General features: G+C 48.1%; 1 long non-coding RNA gene across 2 annotated transcripts; it reads right to left on the bottom strand.

Annotated features, from left to right (window-relative positions):
- Window positions 1–6,902: 6,902 nt before the first annotated feature.
- Window positions 6,903–8,000, bottom strand: LOC144158601 (uncharacterized). Of its 2 annotated transcripts, XR_013320147.1 has the most exons (3): window positions 7,317–7,979; window positions 7,137–7,215; window positions 6,903–7,028 (listed from the first exon to the last, which is right to left on the bottom strand). It is a non-coding gene; the product is annotated as an uncharacterized LOC144158601 (long non-coding RNA). The 2 variants fall into 2 exon arrangements; XR_013320146.1 differs by having other exon boundaries at window positions 6,903–7,215; window positions 7,317–8,000.
- Window positions 8,001–17,926: the final 9,926 nt, after the last annotated feature.

Here is a 17,926-nt window from a genome sequence, read left to right as displayed (position 1 = left end):
AGCACCGCCGTTGAGGTCCTTTGTCCTTGAACAATTAATTCTAGCAGTGTCGCCTTTCTTTGTCACGTGCTGCTTTCTCAGTGCCTTACGTTTGAGCAATGGAGGGCCAAGTACACGAGGTTGTAACGAAGATATCATTTTCTTTTCGCCAGGAAAATCACTGTCAAACATCGTGGGATTCATACTTTTGCACTCTGTATCATTGGTTTCTTGGAGCACCGTTTCTCCTTCACAAGGCTTCTCCTGGGGCATCTTCGGTGTCCGGTAATCGATGTCAAAGTCGCTGGTGGTTTCCATAGTATGCGAAAGTCCGGTCCTGGCAGAAATCATTGCCTTTCGCTTCATGAACGTAGCGGTGGTTGTCTCTCCCTCGCTTCCAGTTTCTTCGGGAGAATTCACAAGACCGTTGGCTTCCATTGGGTAATATATTGGAAATTCCTGTTCAGTTCTTGTCGTCCGTCGTCATTTTCTGCTCCACGAGTTTGATTTGCATATGACGTTTTGCTACTTTCCAAATATCTGGTCTGATTATACCGGCGTTCCCTGCGTTTAGCGCGAACTCGTTCTTCGAGAAAAGCAATTACGTTTTCACGAGCTTTCTTTGTTTCAACTATTTTAAGTTCAATCTTAGATTTTGCCATAAAAACTAGGTAGTCAAAGTTGAATGCGTCTTCATACTCGGCCTCCAGATTATCAATGTCTACACAATATTCTACTTCTCGGTTAATTTGGCGCAGTTCATCGTGATGTACTGTTAACTTAGTAGCAAGCTCACTCAACTCACTAATTGATGGTCTTGTCACTGGGAGGAGGTCTTCAACTTGGCCGATGATTGTCGTGATTTCTAGTCGGACGATGCGCCGCCTTTCGAGATGGGCCTCCATGGTCCGGTCCAGCGTCGCGTCTATTGTTAGAGCTGGCGACCGGGCTCAGAAGGCAGAAGTCGGCGTCGTTTCCTCGTCGGTCTTGTCTGCTCTCACGGACATCTCGTGCTGTGTCGGGCAGATATCTTGTGGCTGGGTTCGTTCAACCTTCTTCTTCTAAGGCTGCCCCGCTGTTCTCCAAGTTGGAGGCTTCCTGTACGGCTTCATTCCCAATCTCCAGAGGTAAGAAGGCGGTCGAACAGAAGCGAAATACGCTCGCTGTAGCTCACCTCTGGAGGTCCCTTCTCCCGGGTTTCGGCACCAGCGTGTGGAGGATCCAAGAGAGAAGCACGACCCAGCACCCGTTCTCGTAAGGCGATGGAACATACTGTGAGCGAGGCAGTGGGCGCAGCTTCGTCTTCTTCTTTACCCCAGCTATCGCCCTCTGCCTGCGCCCATCTCATTTATTTACAACAGTGCCATCATTGCAACCAAGCAAGTCATTCTACCCTGATCGGTTTTGACACCAGCTGTGTTCCTGTGAATGCTCAGGCTGAGTGAATGGCTACGCTTGGTTGCTCCTTTCCTGATTGTAACTCTGGTTGATCCTCCAAAGGCCTGGTCGACGCCTCACCAAGCTTGTTGCCTGGACACCGTGATTTTATTTTGCACTTGTTTTGTCAGCTGTCCTAATGGTTTCAACCTTATCCGGAAACAGTGCTGAAGACACTTGCCTTGACACCATCCAGCAAGGCAGCATAGGCAGCCCATGCGACGGTTTGTCCTCCAAGCACAAGGATGCCAAAGGCGTAATACTGATAGTCAAGATACTGCACAAGTTTTTGACCACTGTAAGTTAAATGGGGACGCCGTATTTAGTGTACAAGTGAGACAACATTCGTCAGTCTTCGAGATCAACGAGTTCATCAACCGCATGGTGTACATGATTAGGGGCTCACTGCCTATCGATGAAGTGCGGTAGTGGATTCAAGAGGAATAGTGCAAACAGATTTTTAGCATGAATTGAGATTTTCACTCGCGCTTTTACTGAGCTTCACGCTACTTGCAATAATAGAAAAAGATGCGAAAATGATCATGAGCATGACGAAGGCATATAGGAAATTGGTGCAAGACGTAAAGCCACCAAATGTACTGACCTTTCAGCACGCCACATGCAAAACGTCCGAATTATTTACCCGCGCTCCTAACTGTGTAGCCGAAATGTAGGCACTGGTTACTAATGAAGTCATTTGAACAAGTTACAAGTGGTACCTCGTGCGCTTCGTCCGGACTGGCGATCCCGAGACGTGTTTGTGTCGGCCAAACCACTAGACGCACCACTCCGTAGCAGCCGCTTCCGACAAGCTTACGCAGCAGATTACGCATGCCTGAACTGGACTCCTCGGTGTCATTTTGCAGGCTGACGAGCCAAGAAAAATCGCCTATTTGTTCCAGCGACAGGACGGACGCGGCAGGAGTCTGAACAGCTCGATCACGACGTTTCAAGAGAACCGACGGGCGTTACCAAAAAGCGCGCTGTTTCGCGCGTCGGTCTGATACGCCTTCTTCATTTTATTAAAGCATTAATGTCAGAGCTTTAAGATAGTGTCATGCGTTTGCAGATACACATCTGTTGATACTGTCCAAGCGCGCCTGACGATCACTCGTAGCCACGACCGGCTCGTGCTCGTAGCGTAGACGCAGGGCGCCGCCATTTGCTTATACAGCTACCATAACAACGGAGGCGACAACTTTACAAAGACCTTGATAGGCTCCAACAAAATTTTAAGCCAAATAAATTTCAATATGAGCTTGATTTAAACACACGTTGTTTATTTAAGCACTAGTATAATAAACACACCGGACATGACGTTGAGAAGGTCACGTGGTGTGCGTCTAGGCGGCCAGGATTGTCATTCACGCGTATGGGCCGCCGCGCTCTTCAATTTCGTCTGCTCGAAACTGCTCTGCGGCCCGTTGTCGCGAAGCCTGCTATATGTTGTTTTTTTTTTCCCCACGGCTTTTGTCTTCCGCACGTACGCGGCACTCCTGCCCGCACACGGGCATGAGATCGCCGAGCAGACAAATGCAGGAAGGACGGGGAACAGCTACCGCCAACGAAACACGAGAGATGCCCCGGAGTCGGAGACCGCCGCCGCCGCCGGCCCACCCGACCTTGGAGGGCCGACTGCGGCGGCTTGAGAAAGGGAAACGGCGGAGGGAACGGCTTCAACGGACCTGGGCTTGCGAAGGCTAGCTGCGTGACGTAATGCCGTCTCCTAACTTTTTTTTCCTCCATGGTCTGGACCATAGAGTTTCATACTAATGAAACTAGAGGGGACACTGGCGCTGCAATCGTTCAACCCCCATGGAGCTGATTGTGTGACGTAGACTCGTGATTTTCGAACTTGGCTTAACTTGAGGCTTGACGTTTGTTATATGTACTAGGCTTCGTACTTTTCCGCTCCGTCAGTTTCGGTTTCGGCGTCGAAAGCGTCGGTGGGTCATTCCGGGGCAGAATTGCTGTTGGCGTTCGATTCCAGCGGCTGCAGTGCGCAAATACTGCACGGCTGGAATTAATGGATACGGGAAGCACTCCGCGCCGGGTAGTGCGTTCCATCCTAGCCACGTTCATGACTACGCTTGCGATTATAACACGAGCACGGTAGCGCCGAAGACAAATAAAAATCTTTTATCAGCAGTAAGTATGTGTGCACAGCCGGTGATTTTTTTTTAATGTTGTGGGAGCGTCCACCAGCGGGTGGGTCGGCACCTTATCGTGGGAGAAAGCGGGGAAACAAGTGAGGGTAGGCCGCTTGCATAGGGCGATTCCGCCAGTGCAACCGTTGTCTGCTAGGCTGTTCCCGCAAGCACAACACAGCCGACACAGTCCATTTCCGTTGCTAATCAGCTGCGTGTATTCACCGGCGTAACCAAGGCTCACGCGCAATCGCTGTGACCGCCCGTAACCATGGACGCATATGGGGTGTTTGAAGCTGAAGGTAAAAACAATGTAATGAATACTCTGTATAGGGTGTATTCACAGGGCCTTGGACCGCACGGCGGCGCTACCTGCGCGGCGGCGGCGACGCCATATTTGAGGTTGCACTCCGCCGCGCGGGCAGCGCGTTTCCCGACGCGAAACGTTGTTTGCGGCGTGGTGCTGGAAAGAACGTTCATGTGGACGGTGTTTTTCTCTGCGTGATTCGTGTGTTTGAGAATCCCTGGTCGTGACGAGCAGCCAGCATTGTTTTCGCTGCGAAATTCCGGATGCGCTATTCACGTCTCCTACAACCGCAGATCCGAAGCAGACCGAACGACGAAAGCAAGCGCACCGTTTTTTTTTTTTTTTTTTTTTTGTTGTTTCGAAGCGAAGGCCAGGGCAGTGCTTGAAGACAATATGATTTCGCGCGACGAATGCAGCTGTCCGATGGTTTGACAGGCGCGGCCAGCGGCGTGCATAACCCGGTCTGTTTTGGCGATTTCGCGCTATCTCGGTGTCATACCGGTGCGCCGATTTCCTTATTTCCTCCGTTGCTTGAAGCGACCGTGGCGCGAGTTGAGAAAATTTCTTCACCCAAGGCTGTGAGGATACTTGATGTGGTGGTGGCGTGTGAGATGAGGAGCTGGTTTTACCGTGCCACCTAGGCATGTTGCGCGCTTCTTGAGGAGTATGAGAGACGGTGAAGTGCTCTGGCGACAGGGTTCTGTGCGTTAAACGCACGAAGGTCATCCATTTGAGCTCCTAATGAAGCGGAACAATTACGCACAGGGTCTGAGTGCAAACCATCGCGAGGTAAGTACGAGATAAAATTAAGTATGGTGGCGACGTCAAAGATCCCACCGATGATTTTCAGATGTTTTCCTTTCGGTAAAGACGAAGCGGAAATTATAAGCAGGACAAGATTATGGAACACACTTTGGCTACTTCGAAAGCAGCGCAGAGACAAGTTACAAGGGCTGCTCTAGTTTTTCCCATGCATACGTTAAAGTTTTAGTCTCTGCGCTGTTTTTGAAGTCAAACTGTGTACCCAGCGTCAAGCTTTAGTGTCTGATCACGTAACACGCTTGTTCATTATAGAGAACAGTCGAAGGCGACGAAGAATTGAATCAATTTGGGTACTCGCAATTACGTTGGAAGCGATATTGCATGTATGCGTGCGTTCACCTCAACACTCGAAGTAGCCCATGTTGAGGCTGGGAGCCCAGTATTGTTCGTCTCACCCATAAAGTACGCCGGCTACCTTAATTTGTGAAGATTTTAAGCATGCCAATGTTTCAAACATGTGACGAGGTGCGAGGTGAAAGCTCCAACGCCCATCGTCCCGGGGCCCACCTGAAACGGGCTCCAACAGATTCGGTACTCATTAGCCATATTATCGATAACTTCTTTGGGAATTCGTCGAATGAAGACAGACAGCCTTCAAGCACTGCCCTAGCCGCCGCTTCGAAACAGCGAAGTAAAAATAAAATAAATGGCGCGCTTGATTTTGTCGTGCGGCCTGCTGCGGGTCTGCGGTTGTAGGAGACCAGCGCAGTCCGGATTTTCGAAGCGAGAACAATGCCAGCTACTTGTTACGACGAGGCATTCGCAAACCCACGAATCACGCAGAAAAAACGCCGTCTACGCGATCGTTCTTGCCAGCAGCACTCTGCAAACCACGTTTCGCGTCGAGAAACGCACTGCCCGCGCGGCGGAGTGCAACCTCAAATATGGCGTTGTCGCTGCCGCGCAGGAGCGCCGCCGCGCGGCCCAAAGCCCCGTGAATACACCCTATAGGCAGTGCAGTATCAGACAGGGGAAGAAAATGTACCTCTGCAACGGTAGAATGGCTTTACATATTGCAACAGAACGTGGCCAAATGATCGTCTGGGGCCTACCAGTACTTTTGGGCCATAAACTATGGCTTACATAGCTATGTACTGGTGAAGCCATACGCCTGTAAGATGAGGCGATCACCGGCATGCATGCTTTCTATTCAATGAAGTCGCTGTGAGTCTACATTGGTCACAGTGTTCCCCATCCAGTGGCAGGTGTTGCTGTAGCAACTGTTTGCGTTAGTGGAACCCTGGCTCAGCGCCTGGAGACAGGCATATTGAGCACACAGAAAAAGTTAGCGACTGGCGATTGCTGTGTGAATTTATTGTGCCAACAGCCAAGTGCAGAATTCAGTTTCACTCATTTATAAAAAAGCCCTCACCACAGTCATACTCTGTAACACTAATAAAAAAGGCACAGCATTGCTTAATACATCAAAAGCAAGAGTGCAAGCTTACCTTGAGGAAGTTGTTTTGAACTTTTGAAGGCTGGTAAACAGCAAACATGCAAACTATACAGTGAAAAGGAGTGAAGGCATAAGCATGTCGCATCAATGTATTTATTGTCCCATCCAAGAGCGAGCATTGCTTAATACAACAAAAGCAAGAGTGCAAGCTTATCATGAGGAAGTTGTTTTAAAATTTTGAAGGCTGGTGAACAGCAAACATGCAAACTATACAGTGAAAAGGAGTGAAGGCATAAGCATGTCGCATCAATGTATTTATTGTCCCATCCAAGAGCCACTGTGAACATATTGGTACCAGGATTTAGTTTGTAGCTACCAACCAGCATTGCCATTTTCGCAACCAGCATACCGATGTACGCAGGCTGCTTTATGCAGGAATCAACAAAATGGTTACTGTAAGTGGCAAACAAATGCGACGTTAGGTTACGGTAAGAAGATTGCATGAAAGGAACCCTAGAAAAGCTTACCCAGCCGAAAAAAACCATTGGCCGACCTATTGGCGGTCCAATTGGCCGACCAATTGGTCGTCCAATAATGTTTTAGGCACCCATTGGCGTACCCATTGGCCGGCCAATTGGGCGACCCATTGGCCGTCCAATTGGGCGACCTATTGGCCGACCCATTGGAACGCCAATAGGTCTTCCCATTGGCCGCCACCTTGTTGCACTTTTAGTTGGTTCATCCCACTGCCGCAGTCACTCCATCTGAGCTGCCGCTGCAGTGCGTTGGTTACCTGTATCACAAATACAAGAACTCTCGGAATGAATGAATATCTTTATTGCTCTGTTTGTATACACAGCATGCAGACAGTTCGTCGTTTAAGCAATTTTGCACAGGCCATTGTCCATGCCGTGCTCCGCTCGCCGCAGGCTGGCTGGACCTTCACAAAGTGAGTGGCAAAAGCGAACAATGGGTTAAGTTTATAATAAACCGCAGTTTCGCGCATTAAAACAACAAGGCACTGAAATGTTGAAAGACGTGAGCTCACCTCTTCAACAACGTCCCATGCATGGCGAACTGCGTTGCGTGGCGATGTCGTGAACCCGTCAATCGTAACATGAAGAGCCCTGAAATATATTTAGGCAGACAAATTATTTCTTAATAACACCGCTCACGCTATGATTGGTGAAAATGGCAAGGAAAACTTACATATAAACAGTATACTCACATAAACAGAGACACTCTTCCTTCGGTGCGAGGCTTAGCGACGTCCAGCGTAAAGATGCATCTTGAAACACACTGCTATGGGTGTGCGATATCATCGTCGCCACTTCTCACACTCTTGCAGACCACCTTACATTTCCAATGCAGTCAGAGAAGCCTGCGTGTGCAACCGATCAACACGCCTACACTACCTACACCGCCAATGCCAACACCACGTTGAATATCACTTATCCACTGTCCGTCTATGGATTGGATTCGATTGGATTGGATCGGGGTTTTATTTCCAAACAATTTTGCTACTCGTGTCGGAAAGTTTTCATTAGTGTGTTTGTTATGTTTTTATAAGAAATTTATCTTGAATTGCTGATTGTAATATCAAAATTAATTGCCTCATAAATATACATTTGTAAAGGTTGCAAGTTTTGAACATTTCTGAAGGTTTCAAATTAAGGGTGAGAGAGAGAATTTAATTTCAGCCATTTGTTGTCGTAATTGAATACTATCCAAATACTATCCAAAACGGCTCCCTGATTGGGTCATCATGTTGGAGCAGTCAGTATTAACTTTATAGTTGGAGCCAATGGGTCCAATTGGCCCAACTGGCCATCCTAATCGGGCCAATGGGCCCAATTCGGATCGCTCCAATAGGTCCAATTGGTCCCATTGGGTTTCCATTTGGACCCATTGGGATTCCATTTGGACCCATTGAGTGGCAAATTGGACCAATTGGTCGGCCAATGGTTTTTTTCGGCTGGGTATAGCTGTAGAGCAGAAGTGTTTCGATCAGCATCTGCCAGCACAGTAGAAGCAGGGCAACAATATCTGATCAACGAACAAAACAGCGTACACTCGGCATGACAATATACAGCCACAGTGAACAGCAGTGGGTGGATACAATCTGCAACTGGATAACAGCCAGAAGTAGGTGAGGCAGCCTTCTACCCCACTGATCAGAACCTTTTGAGCCGTACTGACAGTGCAAGATGGGAAAGGGCAGCTTAACATTTTTCAATCCATTGTTTAGGCAGACATCACAGGTGCATAAACAAAACACTGCAGCCACAACGTATAATGTAAGTTTTAACTGACATTCACGTGGTGAAAGCTGATCCCCTACGTCACACCTTCATGAATATGTTGCTGGAGGAGGTGGCGGCGCCACAAAAAGTTTGTGAAAGGTGCACAATAGAACCTGGCTTCAATGGAGATTTACATGGGCAGAGGGGACGTGCCAGCTCCCTCACAGTAATTGGCACCACGCACATTCCTCCTCAGCAGGGTCCCTCAAGTGAATACCACTTTGGAACACAGTGGGCTAAAATACCACGCAGAATACTTCCACTTCATTCTTTCAGTTCAATAAGCACGTACACAAGTTTTCAAATGGCTGCTCATAGTAGTTAAATGAAGTTGATTTCATGCTGTGCCAAGGCTATCGCAAATGAAGCCACTGCTGTAAGTCACATTTATGCATACAATGTAAGGTTTCGAACAACTAATTTTCTTGCACCCGAGAAAATTAGTTTGAATCTTGAGTGCCTAACAAGCAAGATTCAAAGAACATCTTCCATGCACTACAAGGCACTTTCCTCACCACTTGTTTTTCTCTTTATTGTGCAGCTGAATGTACCGGATTGTTTTTACTATTTACATATCGTTGGCTGCAATCAACCTCTCCCCAAGCCCTTTTGCTTTTTGAATGGTGGCCCTTGCTAGAATTTTTATATTTTTAGCAGCTTGGCGGCATGCCTGCCTTGTCTTGCGCTGCTTATGATCCATCCAATGATCCTAACTTGGAAACTGGTTGCATGCCTGGTGCAGCTTCTTGTGTTGCCTGCTGGTCTGCTCCTTGCACTGCTGACACAGCTGGGACCTGTATCGAAATGGATGGCATCATTGAAGGTTTTGCAAGAAAGACTTTTGTACAGATATTTAGAGCACAAGTATCTACTCTTAAAATCCAGCACACTAGCATGCTTATTTACAAAAAGGGTTCCAGCAACATAACATATTCAATGACTCTGCGCGCTGAAGTGTTGACACTGAAGTCATTACTTAAACCAAAGAGAAGGCACATACAATGAACTCACAGGAAGCCAACAATGTTTTCAAAGGTCGTGCTTTAACAAGACATGACTTTAGCAGTTGGATTATTCAAGAGAACAACCACACAAAATGAGTAAATGTTTTGAACTTATTGTGGAACAGCTACGGAACAACGAATGCATGAAGGCAGCTTGTGTATTATGGAAATGGTACCCCTGAGGCACTATTTAGTTGCTATTTAGGCAAGCACCGTCTGATCAGCAACATTTACGCTGTTTGACACCTTCGCACGTAATTTCAAACTGTTCCTGCGCTTCGGCACGCTTGTATGGAGGCACTGGAAAAAATAGGGTGCCTTCAATTTCACACGCGTACCTGGTTATATCTGGGCGTGAGACCTCGGTTAGACAGGTGATTATTGGTACTTGTGGGCGTGTAATTTACACACACGGTGCTTAGATATATCAGTGCGCGTTATTGGTCATCTAATAGAAATATTATACACGGGAATTTTCACAAAATTAGGAACTCCCGTAAAATGCAGCCCACTGCTCCAGAACGCCCTGCATGCCTGCCGCTAGGCCGTCTTCTGGAAGGTTAACACGAATGAAGTACGAGAATTTTTTCGCTGTGTGGCCTGATAAGATACCCTGTATCCTACGTTTGTCGCTCTCAACATATAAAATTAACATTTGCTCACAGAAACAGCTCTACAGTGCGTCAAGACATCAAGAATATACGACTAGTACAACAAAGAAAGAACCCGATTAACCATTCGGTCAATAAAACATCGTCTAAGTGTTAGCGACAAACAGAGGTGATATGGTCGAGTTCCGTGGTCGAGTTGGCCATTATGGCTTGTTTAAGGCACCAAAGCAAACGATCAGCTGTTACTCAGCGTCCTTTCACGATTTTGTCAGCATGCCGACCGCACGTCGGGTAAGGCGACAACAGTTACGCTTATGAGTGGAAATGAACAACAACCGTGTATACTTACTTGGGGTTATATGACGCGTCGCTCCGCTACTCGTAGTCTTCCAGAACGAAATTTAACGCTGTACAGCGGCCCTTCAGCAGACACATGCCACCGCCGCCTCGCACGCTAAAAAAAAAAAAAAAAAAAAAAAAACCCGAAAGAAAATACGCTTCGCCGCCGAATCGCCGGCTCCGCCAAACTCAGCCGCGTATGCCGTTCACAAATCACTTCCCCTCTTATAAAAGAGTACTTCTAAACCTTAATTAAAATTTAACGTATAGTACAAGTTGTTTATGCGACTAATAATTTATACAGTAATAAACATTAGTTGTAGATTTTCAGTTTAAAAAAAGGTATTTCGAGTCAAGTCAAGATGTCGGCATAGTCAAGCCAAGTTCGAAAATCACACGTCTATCTGGCATGGCCGCCCTCATGGGGGTTGAAGCAGACGATCAACGGCTCGCATAGACACTAGCGCCAGTGTCCCCTCTAGTGTATATTAGTATGAAACTCTATGGTCTGGACCACTGGAAATGGCTCTACGCGCGACTCTAGAGTTCGAAATCTACGCTATGTCTACGCTACTCCGTCCGCTCTCGCCATCTACCGAGGCGACTCCTGACTGACTTGGGCAAGGTCAATGACACAACTACGCCGCTGCGGCGGCGGCGCTGCCGCAGTGAACGGACAGCTCGCTCCCGCGAAGGTTCGCGAGGTCTACAGCATTTTGAAGCATGCTTTCTTCGTTGTGTGCGTGCTGCAGTTTTCGCGCTAAGTCCGCTCAATTATACCTTCTTCAGTAAAGAGAAATTCGTTAGCACGCGTACGTCGCGGCGGCCCTATGGACATCCGCCCCTTCCCCTCCTAATCCTTTCTAATTCCACAAGCATCAATAAAAAAAATCAAGTTTGTTCTCTCTCTCTCCCTTTCAGCTAATAATGCCGGTGGAAGGCTAACCGCGATAGAAATATAGCGTAGGACACCTAAACCCTGTAACGACCAAAGTTAATTTTAGCACGTGCTATAATTAAACATTAATGAATTCCAAGCATGGCGAGATGACACACGTGAGGGACCCGAAACAATCGACCAATCAAGCGATTGATGGGTCGATCGATCAACCACTTAATAAATTATTTATCAATCAATCTATACTGAGCTGCGGCAGGCTGAAATTAAATTTACCGGTACATGTGTCAGGCGTGTTGAACTATAATTTTTTTCGCACTCGCGAGTACAACCACAATTCCAATCTTTAAGTTTTGCTACAGCCTTGAAGTCTGCGTGTCTCTGCCCTGTCTACTTTGTACACCGTCCTCTCACGATCGAAGACAAAAACGCACACTTAAAAAGCAAGACCAATTCACAAACACGGCAAAAAATCATTAAAATCGATCCCAATTAAAGGGGTCCTGAAATGCCTTCCGCCGATGCGTGGATGTACATGTAACCAAATAAAGCAATGTATTAGCAATCTCCTCCCGCAAGAATTTTGTTGAAGCGATGAGTATTAGCTGAGAAATCGGAAATCAAAAACCGCGCATTATCGTCGCGCCGCGTTTCCTCCTCCTTTCAACTTACTCTCCGCTGTTGACGGCGAGCGAGCCTTCCCTCCCATGATGCTGCGCTCCCCGGCGGTGACGTACTTCCGCCATTGCGCTGCTCACACAGCCGTCTGCTACGGGCAAGCTTTGTTGACACCATGAATCTCGCACTCCGCTCAAGGCTGGAAAAGCGAACGAAAAATCTGGCCCCATGTGTGCGGCGGCCTGGCCTTGCCGTTTTGCGGTGTACGTTGCTGCAGAACTTTGCTATCGGCGGCACGCGGCTTATTATCGGCGGTGAACTCGCAGCCGCACGGGGAGGATCCTGCGCTCGCTCCCTTGGATGCACAGCGCACTGTTTATCCAAAAAGCGCCGTATCAGATGTGGCCCCGCTGGTGCCAGGTCTTATTTTTTGGCGGTGGTAATTCCTGCCGGCGGCATGTGAAAAAGACATTGTAAACCGATACAGACCGATACAGCTTGGGGCGACGCGTGGTGGAGAGCGGCAACGTTGGCAAAACATGCTCCACCGCGGCTCTGAGCTTTCTAGCGCTGGAGCGAGCACCATTTCTTTGACAACATCAAACATCGGTTGCCCTGGCAACAAGGCACAAACCGCTCTAGAAGTCAGTTACGGTTGCGTGATCCCGGTTCAGCTTGGGGCCCCACCTCGCGGCATATGGGCACTGCAGGCATACTACTCACTCCTATTTGGAAGTGCGAGATGCGTTTGGCATTACAGGAGGCGATGGTGTGTGTGTAGTGGACGCCTTTGTTTCGCGATTAAATGCGACGTTGTGCTTCTGCGGGTGGATAGTGCTTCCCATGGTCTGGATTATCTTTCTCAAGCGGCGTACGACCTCAACCTCGCATGGGGTATGTGCAGTGTGCGTGGCTAAAAGCCATCTCGGCTTGTGCGCCAGAGTTAAGTGACTTGCTGTTCGTCCCCGCAAACCGCGCGCGAGGTGAGTGCCGAATTTACGAGGGGCAGGAGGAGGCAACCCATCGTCTGTCAATCGCGGTTCGGACTTGCAATTGCAACGCATGTTGTGACGTTGTGTTCGTTCGAAACGCATCTCTGGATTGTTTGGAAGTTGAATAAAATGTATGCGTCAAACCCGGGCATTCGGCTCAGGGCGTTCTCTGCGATTGCAAGAAAGAAGTGCCACGGGGCTTCAACGCTTTCTTTATGGAACGTACTCAAGTAAGAGAATATTCATGTCGTGTTATGGCCCTGTTGTATTCAATACAAACGGTTAAGCGTTTGTTTACACTTGTTTCGTTTGTCGTAAAATGTCCAAGCACTCCGGCACTCCGCTGGCAGATCAGCCGGCGAGCCGACGCTGAGCAGACGACTCATCTCTTTGCCGGAAGTGCGCGAAAAAGCCGCCCAATAGCAGGATGTCTAGCTCATGACGAACATCTGGGAATCGATGATGTAGACATGTGAAGATGGCGGCGTCCAAAAACACGAAGGAAAGGGTGAGAAAAAAGCGACAAACTTTGCAACAAAAGTGTGAGCTTTCCGCTGCGCGTAAAAGAGTAATACTTGGCACAGATGATGTTGACGACCCAATCTAACGATTGCGCTAGTCAATTTAGTGTGCTCAAAACGCCTTTCAGGGCCCCTTTAAGTGTGCCATTTGCACAAATAAAAATATTGGTAAGATGCATACGGAAGTATAATATGGAGCTAGGATCGAATATGCTGTAAATAAAGAACGGAGGCAACCTGAAAGCAGTAAAGAGGCGTCTAGACGTGGGGAAAAATAAGATGTATGCACTTAAAGACAAGCACGGCAATGTCACCACAAAAAAATTCCCTCGCACTTCCCCGAGGGGGAGAGTGTGTAAGTGCGAATGCACGGTTGTTGATTGCGCGATTACGGTGGATATCGTGATCTTGGAGTGGAAGGAGGTGCCCAACACCCGCAGTCACTGAGCGGAGAGAGGAGGAGGAGAGTAGCGCCCACCGTTACGGCGAGGGCTACACGAGCGCCCTCACGCGTCGGAATGCGGAGCGCCCGCTACGCGAGCGAGAGCTCTCCCGCCCGAAGTGGAGAGGAGGCGCCCAACACCCGCAGTCACTGAGCGGAGAGAGGAGGAGGAGAGTAGCGCGCGCCCATCTCCCCCCGTTGCTAGGGAAGACGAGGAGGAAGACGAGGAGCGCGCGCACCCGCAGCTGTTGCTATGCGGACTACGGCGGCGGACGATTCAGGCTCGCTTAAGAAGTGCATTCGCACTTAATAGGAATAAAATAGTCATAGTAGCCGAGGAGTTCTATAGAGATCTGTGCAATAGAGCATAGAGTTATTTGTATGAAACTCTATGCAATAGGGGGTATTCAGATGACGTCAGAGCACCTGCTCCGTGAAGCGGCCGCCATTTTGAAGTCCTACGGAAATCAAAGCGGCATCGCCAACGCCACCGAAGCCAGCGTTTCGAAGCATTCGCGTGCGCGGCAGGTTGCCCCCAAGTTGTATTTGTTTTTATGGTGCCGTTCAAGTGACGTGAACGCGATTGTGCCGCCGATAACACGATGGCAGGGACGTCGGCTGCGATTAATACCAGCTATATGAGTGGCTTGTGTGACATAGACAAAGAGCGCTATGCGCTAAAGGTCGATCTCTGCGGCTTCGACCCTTTCGAGCTTGACGCCCGGGACTGCGAGAAAAGCTGTGCCCTTTTGCCCCGTGTTACCATGTGCGACATATTCGATTTCCTCGTGCTGAGGACAAGCTTTGTCTCTAGAAATCAGCTGAAATCGTACAAGGCCCTAGATGGGCATAATTATGTGACCAGCGGATGGGTACGACAACCATCGACGAAGGAAACAGGCCCGGAAACTGTCGTCGTCGTAACCCAGGTAGGACGTCCTACATTTTTTTTTTGGATATTGCGTGTAGCGCTCATTTGTTTCCTTGTGCATGCAGGTCAATCACTCACAGAGCCTCTCGGTCCCGCCTGTGAAAGTGTGGATTCATGCCAGATGCGACGGCGAGGTGCTCGCTGCTCACTGTTCGTGCATAGCAGGGAACGGAGAGGCGTGCTCACACGTTGCTGCACTACTCTTTTACATCGAGTGTGGGACACGGGCACGTGAGGAGCGTTCTTGCACCGACAGCGACAACGCCTGGCTTCCAGCACATGTTCGCAAGATCGAAGCTCGACCAGTTGCTGAAATGGATTTTTCTTCCGCAACAATTAAAAAGCGACGACTCGATGAGAATCTGTACGCTCCTCCACAGCTCCCTGCGAGAAAATCGGCGCCACCCCCTACAGCGGACGAGTGGAGTGAGTTTTTTGGTGCTGTGACTGCCTCAGGGCTTCGACCAGCGGTGCTCAGCACCAAACCAGAGTACAGCAGTTTGTACATTCCAGCTGTGAGGACGTGCAATGGTGCTGACCTACGCCTGCTGTATGACCAAGGAGCAGCGAAGAAAAGTTACGATGAACTTATCGAGCAGTGCGAGACGACCTTCAGTAGTCTAGAAATCAATGAGGCAGCAATCAACAACATAGAGCAACGCACGCGAAACCAAGCAAAGAGCACAAATTGGTTTGCCTACAGAACAGGCCGCATTACTGCCTCGACACTGTACGACGTATGTCACACGCAGTTTAATGCACCCTCCAAGAGCCTGATTAACCGCATTTGCATCCCGAACTCCAAAGAACTGTCAGTCCCTTCAGTTAAATATGGCAGAGAAAAGGAGGCAGTGGCTCTTGGACAGTACAAAACGTTGATGGCAGCTGGTCACACTGACGTGCAATTCAAGGAAGCAGGACTTTTTATTTCTAAGGAGCACTTATATTTAGCCGCAACCCCCGACATGCTCGTCGAGTGCAGCTGCTGCGGGGCTGGTGTTGTTGAAGTAAAGTGCCCATGGAAGGGAAGAGATGGACTCCTCACCGACTTGCTTAAAGACACGAACAGCTGTGTAAGAGAAGTTGATGGTGAGCTGCAGTTGAAGCAAACCCACCGCTACTACCACCAAATTCAAGCGCAGATGTACGTGTGCAAGAAGAACTATGCAGATTTTGTACTGTGGAACGCACAGGAAATTAATGTGCAGAGAATACAGAGAGATGACAGCTTTATTTCACCGCTTGTGTCAACAGCAAGAAGATTTTTCAAAGCAGTTTTGTTGCCAGAGCTTGTAGCGCGGTGGTTCTCTGAAGGCAATAACATTCAGGACACGGTCCATGGCGCCTCAAGCAACGACAGGTTACCTGGAGAGAGTACTGCACCATTGGTACCGCTTACATCAAACGCTGTCGTGCTCGACAACCAGGATCCACAAGGAAGTGATGCATGCAACACTGAAGCTGACACTTTCTGTGTTTGTGGAGGACCCTACGAAGGGCGAATGATTGCTTGCGACAACGAAAACTGCCGTCTGAAATGGTTTCACTACAGCTGTGTAGGTTTAAAAAGAGCACCAAAATCCAAGCTCTGGTTTTGCAGCTCATGCCGCGATGCTGCTAAGAAAAAGTGACTTTTGCAGCAAACATGCTGTCGTAATAAACACATTTACATGTCTTGCCATGTGTCATGGTGTCTTTTCTTAGTGAACGTATTTTACAAGTGGTTTTTGTTTATATGTCGTGCCAGCTACTTCTTTTTTACATAATTGTATGAAAGCTGTTAAGCGTGAAACGTTAGGCAAATAAGCATTAACAAACAAGCAATCGCATATTTAGTCGCAGTACTCAAATATAAATAAATGTTCACGCACAACAGAAGAGATAACACAACGTAACTTTACAAAACCAAAATCGTTACACGTACACTTAACAGAAGGTTCCACGTAACATAAATGTTCACACGACCTTTACAGAGCATATGTTGGGCATTTGCAAGTAAGGTCCCCTGATCACTGCACTCTTGAATACCACAGCCATCTACTGAGACGTTTAATTAAACGGCACGACGGAGTTGCACAAGTTCGTTAGGGCACAGCATACCTTAACAATACTGTAGATTTGGCATTCATTCGTGCCGAAATTCCTCAGAATTTCGACAGGCAATGTGTGCTTCAGTAAGGTATACTTATTTCGTACCATGCCAATGACTCGCTCCACGTGAATTCGGACATTGGCAATTTCTCTTGTCCGTTCGACCTCTGTGCTGGACAACTGCTTTTTTCCTTTCGTAAAAGCGGGAATGGCCAGTGTAGCACAACACATCCCAACACTCTCAGCTATCAGGAAACCCCTATCTGCTAAGACAACATCGCTTCTGTCCAGAAGCTGCAGTACCCCACTATCCTCTGTGATCATTTTGTCACTGGCACGTCCGCCAAAGGATTTCGAAATGAATGTAATCATGCCTTGTGGACAGATGCCTATAAGAAATTTCACGGTGTTGTGGTGCTTATATTGGGACCACGTCTCTGCCCTTGTAATTAGTGAACCTGGTCTCTGAATGAAAATTTCAAAGCAATCCAAGATTACCCGTACTTTTAAGCCAAAATTCTCAAAAAAAGCAACTGGCATAGTTTTCATAATGTCTTCTTTCTCTGGCCAATACACAAGTGGACCAAGCCGGTCATAGCTAACATCTAGCCACTTCTCAAGGATTCTGCATGCAGTGGGCTGTGACACATTAAAACGATATGCAAGATCCTGGGTGTGAAGTCCCAACCTCAGCCTCATAAGAAATAACATCATCTCCTCGAACTGTGTGAGGGCATTCCTAGAGCAGTGCGAGGCGTGATCTTTCAAAAGGTTGAACAACGAAAACAACATTAGAAAGGAAGGCAAACAGGTGTAGAATGCCACTTTTTGATCATCATCTTTAAGACTGTCTTCCGTAAACTTGGATGCTAACAATTCCATCTTGACATCTGTAAGCTCGTTCTGCAGGTTGGCCGCCACGTCTTGAAGCTGCTGGATGTCGTTGCCTGTCAGATCCGTTTGGCAGCTGATGCCTAGCAAGAAAAGAAATGAATAACAGACAATCAGTTTGAGAAGCTCATTAGGTAGAATTTAAAATGAGCGGCTACTTTCACATGCCAGAAAAGAGCGCATCAGCTGATAATACA

The sequence above is a fragment of the Haemaphysalis longicornis genome, unplaced genomic scaffold (genome assembly GCF_048455015.1).
Source record: "Haemaphysalis longicornis isolate Haplotype H1 unplaced genomic scaffold, Haemaphysalis longicornis Haplotype H1 scaffold_10, whole genome shotgun sequence".
NCBI classification, from domain to species: Eukaryota; Metazoa; Arthropoda; class Arachnida; order Ixodida; family Ixodidae; genus Haemaphysalis; species Haemaphysalis longicornis.
Note: the sequence above shows the minus strand (reverse complement) of the source record. Positions and strands in the feature narration are given on the sequence as shown.